At 45.5% G+C, this 9,352-nt stretch overlaps 1 protein-coding gene across 1 annotated transcript in view; it reads left to right on the top strand.

Annotated features, from left to right (window-relative positions):
• RDH13 (retinol dehydrogenase 13) overlaps positions 1 to 9,352 on the top strand; it is a 280,844-nt gene that overhangs the window by 125,626 nt on the left and 145,866 nt on the right. The gene's annotated exons all lie outside the window — the stretch shown is intronic.

Genomic DNA, 9,352 nt, shown 5'->3' with positions numbered 1-9,352 from the left:
GCATGGAGCCTGCTTCCGATTCTGTGTCTCATCTCTCTCTGCCCCTCCCCCGCTCATGCTCTGTCTCTCAATAATAAACGTTAATTTTTTTTTTTTTTAAAAGGCAGTTTCACCTTTTGGGATGAGCACTGGGTGTTGTATGGAAACCAATTTGACAATAAATTTCATATTTAAAAAAAAAGGCAGAGTTTGAGCACTAACAGGCCACGTTAGTGAAACTTCATGCCTAATTGTATTATAGATTTTTTTCTCTTACATGAGGTTGGATGTTGATCAAATGGCAATGGCGACATTTGAAGAAGCAAAGGAGATCAATTCTCAGTACTAATTCAGGTCAGGGTTGGGCACATATTGGAGAAGAATGAAATGGAAATCCAGTATAGTCTTCAGGGAAGCATAGTAAGCTGATGTGGCCTCTCTGTCCTCCCAGAAGAATGGCTTTCCCCCATTTATCTCACAGGCTGGGATCCTGTTCTGACACCACTCAGCAGTGGGCGTATTTCTTCTCAGCCCTTGAAGTCAACCAGTCCCTCACATGCCTGAACCTCACAGCAAATGAGCTCCTGGATGAGAGTGCCAGGTTGCTGTGCAAGACTCTGAGACACCCCAAGTGCTTCCTGCAGAGGCTGTCGTAAGTGCCGCCTCCGTTCCCGTGGAGCATCTCCACACTGGGTCTGGGGCCACATAGGGAACAGCACTGGTAACACCTGGATTTGCTGGGCGACCCATATGGGACTTCCCCGACATAGACCCCTAGCTCTCAGTTTTGGTCCCAGGTGGACAATTCAAGCATCTTTCTGGCCCTTCTCCCATTCCTGGTCCTTCGGGCTTTGATCATGAGCACATGTTCTAGGGGGTGCTGAATTAACAAGAAGGGATGTCAGCCAAGAAGGCTGGGCTTTGGAAATGTTCTCACGGTCTTGCTACTTGTGTGGTGCTTTTGCAGGTTAGAAAACTGTCATCTTACAGAAGCCTGTTGCGAGGAGCTCTCTTCTGCTTTGATCGTCAACCAGGTGCTGACGTACCTGTGCTTGGCCAACAACAACCTTGGGGATGGTGGGGTGAAACTTTTATGGTGGGGTCTGAGTCACCCTGTCAACTACAGAACCTGGTTTAAGTCTGTGTGTGTGCGCACCTGCATTCAGGTAGGGCAGATAGGAGGGCACTTGATGATTCTACGTGAATGAAATTGGCGAGACCCTGGTACACATTAGGGAAAGGACAGGTGGAAACAGATGGGAATATTCACATGCCTTTCAGAGCAGGGCTTACCTTCTGACCTCTTCCGGTGTCGGAAATTTGGGATAGACAGTTGGTTCTCGGGTCTGATGTTCTGTGTATGTTCTTAAAGTCCACATGACCTACTTGTTCCTACAACCGTGAAGGGGTTGAGTTATGTGGTAGGGTTCAATACTTTCTTTCTTTCCTGCAAATGGCTAGATGGTAAAGATTTTAGACTTTATGGGCCATAGGGTCTCTCTTGCAAGTATTCAACTGTGCCATTGCCGAGTTGAACATGTAAGGAAATGAAGTGTGGTTGTGTTACACTAAAACCTTATTCACCAGAAACAGGTGGTGGGCTGGATTTGACCCATGGGCTGTAATCTGCTGATCCTTGTTATATGGGAATAATCCCAGCATGGGATACCTGTTCCCATTAGAAGCATAGTTAGGGTAACGTTCAACAGACTGGGCAGAGTTAGAGGCTTATTTCTGTTCAGATTTTTTTTTCTTGGCTTTGATTTCCCTGAGCTGCTTATTCTCCTGGGGGCACTTGTGTCTGCCCATTAGCCTTATGGCTTCTAGCTGGATTAATCTAGGCTCTCCTTTAATCCAGATGTGCTCCAGTCATTTAAGACTAAAAAGAGAAAACAAGTTTTCGGCTTATAGTGGCATATAAAGAAAATGAAAAGATCTAATGAATACTGTTTAGGTAGGACATAGGAAGAACAGAAAATTCTGCAAGGCTGTCTATGTAGTGACATCATGTCTTTATTTTTTTTAACTTTAAAAAAATTTTTTTAATCTTTATTTTTGAGAGACAGAGAGACAGAGCACGAGGAGGGGAGGGGCAGAGAGACAGGGAGACACAGAATTCGAAGCAGGCTCCAGGCACAGAGCCTGACGCGAGGCTCGAACTCACAGACTGTGAGATCGTGACCTGAGCTGAAGTCGGACACTCAACCGACTGAGCCACCCAGGTGCCCCGGACATCATGTCTTTAGAGTTGGCGTAGGCATCTAAACAAAAAATGTCCAGGGGCGCCTGGGTTGTGCAGTCAGTTAAGCATCCTACCTTGGCTCAGGTCATGATCTCGCGGTTCGTGAGTTTGAGCCCCGTGTCGGGCTCTGTGCTGACAGCTCAGAGCCCGGAGCCTGCTTTGGATTCTGTGTGTGTGTGTGTGTGTGTGTGTGTGTGTGTGTGTGTGTGTGTGTCTTTCTCTGCCCCTCTCCTGCTTGTGCTGTCTCTCAAAAATAAATAAATGTCAAATTTTAAATAAAAAATGTCCAGTGCTCGTTAAGCACTCACTGTGTGCGAGGGACTTTACTAAATTTTACAAAGATTTTTAAAAAACTCTTACAACCCATGAGATAGTTACCTTTATTTCAGATTTACTAATTGGAAAACCAACACCTAGCCACTTAGCTTGCCTTTGGTCACATCTATGTGGTAGGTAAAAAGCCCCCTCTAGAAACTGAAATGGCAAAGATCATTGCTTTAAATACGTAGAGTTGATGTTGGACCAAGCTTCCACTTAGCCTACAAAACTCAATCTTATATTTTGTTTGAGTTCCCCTGCCTAAACTTCTTGGGTTCACCAATGACTTTAGGATTTCACATACTACAAAGCATGGTGTCTTTTGGTCTAGTTATCATCCCTGAACTTCAGGGTCTGTGGCCGCGGTTGCAATTATGCCATGGTTGGGGCACAGGGCTGGGACGGTTGATTACAGACCCACCTGTCTAAATGTACCATGTGGCCATCCTTCTGTGTGGTCTGGCCTCCTAGTCAGAGGGATTTGTAGAAGCCTAAGCTTGTAGGAAAGTCTACAGAGTTTAAACGATAAACCCAGTCACTAGCTATCGGGAAAGTTGAGCTTTTGGTACACCACAGTCCTGTTGGGATGATTTAAACACAAGCCATGAAATAAAATCTCTCTGTCTCTCTACAGCAAGAGTAGAACCCTGGTGGCCTAACCACGCAGAAAATGAATGGGACCTCAGATTCAGTCTTGGGTCTCTCTGACCCTAGAGCCTAAGCTCTTGACCTATAGGACATGCTGCTGTTCTAGGAACATCTGTATCTTAAGCGTATGTCTGTGTCTGCATAATAAAAGGTGGCAGACAAAGGTCAGTTGAACCCTCTAACACTCAGGAAGGGTGGGCATGATGTAATGATTTCACGTGCACGTTTTCACGCACAGGTCTGCCTGAAAGTCTGTAGCTCACAGTGGAAGGTGTGTGCTGTTGGAAGGAACAACCACTCTGCAGGGTGTAAGTCAGAAGAATCCAACGGTCATTGCAGGTTATCACGTTGCAACATAACCAGACGTGGCCGTAGACACCTCTCAAAGCTGCTCCAGGAAGACTCCAGCTTAACAAACTTGCATCTGGGGTTCAGCCCCATAGCTTCGGGATCGTGGTATCTCTGCGAGGCCTTGAAGAAGCCAAATTGTAACCCAAGATGTCTCGGGTAGGTACTCTGGCTCGTTTTTTAAGGTGCTGTGGAGATGCGTGATCTTCCTGAGGTGTTTGAGAACGCAGACTGCAATAATCTCTCTCCTCCAATTTAGGAGGCAAATCCCTGCAGAAATCCTAAGCACCCGGTTTACGTGTATTGACAGTCACTCAGAGGGCCTGGAGGAGTAGGCTAGAGGTATGGACAGCCCCCAGTAGAGTGGGCTTCAGGGGCACACGGCTTCTGTGTGAGCAGGATCCAGTGAGCAGGACACAGTGGGCCTGCCTCAACTCAGTGACCAGGGGACCATGGATGGATACTGCCCCCAGGAAAGGCAGTGACTCCATCGACGGGACGGTAGGCTCCACACCACCTTCTCCCTCCCACGTCTTGGTCAATTGCATCTCACTGATGCAAAGTACTTTGCAACTAGAACCCTATTGGAAAGAGAATCTGGGTCATGTAACAGCTTCCCTGCCCTTGCGGAGATGAGAAAGTACACTAGAACACAGGGTGATTCTGTTTGACGTCTTGGCTGTACTGGAGAACTCCTAAAATTCCTGATGGTCAGGCTGCCTCCCAAAACTGATGAAATTTAGGGCAAGTGGAACCCGGCATCCAAGTCTTCAGAGGTATTCCAGACGATTCCAGTTTCCACGAACTTTGAGCTCCCTTGAATGAGACGTTGGGGAAGACGCTGAACAAGCAAATCCAGTGTCCACAGGTTAGGGTTGATCTTTTTTTTTTTGATCATGGAACGAGGACCTGGCAACCTAGCCGAGGTATTGAACAGGGGCTCTGACCTCAAAATGGGGTTCAGATGCCATCTGATACTCATTGGCAGTGACGTCCGATGTTCCAATTTCCCCTTTATGGGATGCATGATTCTATAGGATTCCTCCTCACGATTTCACACCTAACGCATTTATGGAGTTACTTTGTGGGCTCGTCAACCTCGCGATAAAGTTTCACGCAGCAGGCGCGTGAATCCATATGTATTACAGAATCTCAGAGTGTTCCCTGTGACCAAGGCTCTTTCTGTCTACCTTCATCTCAGGCTTTTCTCCCCAGCTTGGGGCGCATCTTCAACTGACTTTTCAGTTCCCAGAACACACCCAGCTCCTTCCCACTGTGCAAAGTCTTTGTTCTTACTCTTTGGTTTCCTTCGTTCTGGGTCGAGCACTCAGACCCTTCGATTTGCAGAGATATCTGCTCACATTTCACTTCTTAGCTTGGCTATCATAGGGGGCAACAAACTAGTTTCGATCATTCCACGTCTCCTGATTATCCTACCATGGTACACTCTGTTCTCTATAAATTGTGCCATTTTCCTGCCCAGTCACTGGGTCTATAAGTCTCTTAAAAAATGTGTATTTTTGTCAGGCATGGAGTTTGTGCATATGTGTGAGCAGGGGAGGGGCAGAGAGAGAATCCCAAGCAGGCTTTGCGCCGTTAGCTCAGAGCCTGACATGGGGCTTGAACGCATGAACTGTGAGATCGTGCCCTGAGCCAAAATCAAGAATTGGAGGCTTAGCTGACTGAGCCACCCAGCTGCCCTTATAATTTGTTAAATTGAAAATTCACACAATATAAAATCCGCCATTTAAAAGTGCATAACTTGGTGGCTTTTGCTACACTTATTATCTGTTTTGTCACCCCAAATGGGGACTCCAGACCTCTTGGCCCCTGGTGACCACACATCTATTTTCTGTCTCCATTCTATACCTATCTTGCTATCCACATACAATTCGGCATATTCCGTATAAACAGAGTCCTACATACAGTAAGTAGCTTTTTGTGTTGGGCTTCTTTCAGTGAGTATGATATTTTCAAGATTGATCTACACTGGAGCAGGTATAAATCCTTCATTCCTTTATATGGCGGAACAATATCCCACTGTAGGGATCTACCACAATTTGTTAATCCATTTATCTGTTGTGAGTTTTATTTCCGAGGGGATTGCAATTTATTTCTTGTATCTGCAGTGCCTGTTACAGCACCTGGGGCAGCAGAAGGATGGTTAGCGATGTGGGGCATAGACGTGCAGAGGGTACAGAGCTCAAGGGTACGCGGCTGAGGGAGCAGTCTGGCTTGAGTCAGCCCCCTGGGCTCTTTATAAGCTAGCATGAACCGTATCAACCACAAAGGGTCCCACCCTCTGTTTCCCACTGGCAAACGCATCTTTTAGCCTAGGAAGAGCTCTAGAACAAGGAGGCGAGGAACGGAGGCGATGTTCACATACCATGCCTTACTGAGTATAACTGATTCACTGGAAAGTCTAGGAGAACACAGTCCATCTCTTCACCAACTAGAAGGCTTCTGTCCTCTTCTTCATCTGCTTTCCTTTCGCACCTCACGTTCATTTTGAGACCCCTCCTTCCAGACACCTAGCAGATGACCATCGACGCCTCCACTGCTTAACGTTCGCATTGAGGCCACCAACTCTCCCATGAAGTGTGGCACGATCCCTGAGATGGTCCTTGATCTCCTGAAGTTTGTTCTCAACCCATCTCCCTGAAGTACCTGTCAAGCTTCAAGCCAGACCACGGGCAGCTGTTTCAAAAGACCCAAAAGCTCCTTCCCTGTGCCACTGCAGGTCAAATCTGAAGGTTTTTCCAGGAGTCTACAAGACCCTCCCCCAGCTTGGCATTTCAGCTACAGTGAAATTGTATCAGTGGCTTAGGTCCCCCACTTACCATAATGGCCCACTCTCCTCCTTTTACTTTTTTTCTCCTATCATCTTCCCAAAGAGGGATTCACCAACCACCATAAAGCTACCGAATGCTTCTCTGGCCTAGTTGACCCTAATCCTGCTAACGTGGCTTCTCTACCACCATCCACTGTCTTCCACGTTCTGAGGGAAGTCTGATGTCACTAAAAGAAGCTCCATGAAGAAAATAATTTTTTTCTCTCCTATCTTCACTACTAGGTCCCCAGCCAGCAAAACGAGTGCATCTAGCAACATGGTAGGTTCTAAGTGAGTACTGACTGGGTCTCTGTGCTTTTTCCCCACAGGCTCTGTGGCTGCTCCATCACCCCCTCCTGTTGTCAGGGTCTTGCACTGGTGGTAGTCAGCGCCCAGAGGCTGGAAACTCTGGACCTGAGCTGGAATACCTTGGGGCAGAGCGGAATAATGATGCTCTTTGAGGCTTTAAAAGAGAATAACGGCCCCTTAAAGATACTCAGGTTGGAGATGGATGAATCTAGCATGGAAGTCCAGAAGCTACTGAAGGATGTAGAAGACAGCAATCCAAATCTGACAATCGAAAGAAGTGATGTCAGAACCACCAGATCTCCATGGTGTGACTTTGTCTTTAATACCCTGAGATCCTTCTTAATGACTACGTGTCTTAAAGGGGGTGATCTGAGAGCTCTAAGACCCACCATGAATGACCAGAGGGTCAAATGTTAATCACTGGGTCAAATAGGTACAATTTAGTGCTGGCTTTCCCTCTCTGGTTTCACAGTAAATTCTGCACAAGTCACAGACCAACTTTATGTCACAATGTCTATCTCACAAGGACACAAGCATAATAAAAGGCAAAGAACTTTGAGGTTGTACTTATATGCCCCAAACCTAACTTAGACTTAACTTTATACTTGGTATACTTTGTCTAGGAAGAAATATTACTAGTTCACCGATGGTTATGTTGGTTTCTTTCATTTTTCTGCCCTCGCTCAGGGATTTCTTGGCCAAATTAAAAATTTTTTAATGTTTATCTTGAGAGAGAGAGAGAGCACAAGCAGGGGAGGGGCAGAGAGAGAGAGGGAGGGAGAGAGAGAATCCCAAGCAGGCTCTGTGCCAGCACAGAGCCAGATGCAGGGCTCGAACTCATGAACCGCGAGATCATGACCTGACCTGAAACCAAGAGTCAGACGCTTTTTTTTTTTTAATTGGAAGAATGTTTTTATTAGAGTCAGATGCTTAACGAACTGAGCCACCCAGGCTCCTCTCTTGGCCAAATTTAATAGGTGCCTGATGGGTCTCCATGATCAGTGTGGTATGTACCCCTCCTTAGTCAGTTTTAGGATATTCTAAGCCAGAACTTTTTCTGTAAAAAGCCAGATAGCTAAAATGTTAGGTCACTCTCACAACGATTCCACTTTGCTATTGTTGTGAAAACAGCCATAGACAATTCATAAATAAATGGGCATAGCTGTGTTCCAATAAAACTTTATTTATAAAAATAGGCAAGGGGCCAGATTTGGCCTATGGGCCATAGTTTGCCAACCCCTGTTCTTATCTATACTAATACTTATGAAGTACAAATCTGACCACATCATTGTTTTTTAACCTTTCAGTGATTGTGTGTGTCTGTGTGCAATCCATTGCATTAGAAACCACAGCTTTCCCTGTTACCACATCCCTATTGCTGATAACTCACAGACAGGGTGCAAAGGCCACTTTCGAACCTTCTTGAAAAAAAAATGCAGAATCACCATTTAGCACTAATCCCCAGGCACTGACAAAAGTGGGTGATCTATATCCTCATTTGATTTTTCTACCAAACTTAAAGTAGTCCAACCATGTATCTCTAAGGAATGACAACACTGATATGGGGATGTTACAAAAACAGTGACCTACAGTTGGTGACTTAAGCAGAGAGCTTAAATAACACAGAACTACTTCCTTTGGATTTAGGATAACATTTTGGTTGAGTTTTCTTCCCTGACATTTTCACATGATGGATCTATTAAAAAATCCCAAATTTTTAGGGGAGACAAAAAGGTCTTTCTAAAGGCTCATTCTTGAAGAATGATTGCCTGCCATATAATTGAAAGCTGACAGGTGTTGTCCCTCAGCATTTTGGAGGCACCATTCAATGCTTTGTCCTTTATTGTGGGTTTTGGGATTTCTGCTAATTGCCGGTACTTTGTAGGTGATCATTCCTCTCATCCTGGCTGTTGTCGAGATGATCTCCTGTCTGCACACTGATTTTTTTTTTTAAACTTTAAAAAATATTTATTTATTCTTGAGACAGAGCACAAGCAGGAAGGGGAAGAAAGAGAGGGAGAGAGAGAGAGAATACCAAGCAGGCTCCATGATGACAGCACAGAGTCCGACGCAGGGTTTGCACCCACAAGCTGTGAGATCATGACCCGAGCTGAAGTCAGACGCTTCACCGACGGAGTCTCCCAGGCGCCCCATGCACACTGATGTTTTTGATAGGGATTTCATTTCCTACTTTTTATTTGTTTTATGCTGTAGGGATTCAGAATTTGGGGGGAAAAAAACCTCAGCTCAGCCCCTTTATCTCTTTGTGTATTGTCCCCCTTCCAAGTTCTAGATCGTCTCCTCGTTTCATCTTTTAATCTCTCTTGTGCATTTTTCTCTGGGCTGTGTTGTGGGTTAAGCATCACAGCAGTTCGTTGAAAGAGAACTAGTCAGCCAGAAGTTAAAGTCCACAAATTAACACAGGATTCTTCTTACTATCCCAAGGGTGGAAACAGCGTGGCTTAATTTAGCAACTCAGTGGTACCAGGAAGGACCTGTTTTTTTGTTTGTTTGTTTGTTTTTGTTGTTTTAACTATTTGGCATGACCATCTTATCAAGATAAATCTGCTCCAGTGCTCAAGGTTGCTGTAGTATTGGGTGTTCCACCCAGCAGATACCAGTTTACAAGGCTTTTGCATAACTGTGTTTTCTGGGGTGTGGACAGACAAGGATTTCAG

This window comes from Acinonyx jubatus, chromosome E2 (assembly GCF_027475565.1).
Source record: "Acinonyx jubatus isolate Ajub_Pintada_27869175 chromosome E2, VMU_Ajub_asm_v1.0, whole genome shotgun sequence".
Lineage (NCBI taxonomy): Eukaryota > Metazoa > Chordata > Mammalia > Carnivora > Felidae > Acinonyx > Acinonyx jubatus.
Note: the sequence above shows the minus strand (reverse complement) of the source record. Positions and strands in the feature narration are given on the sequence as shown.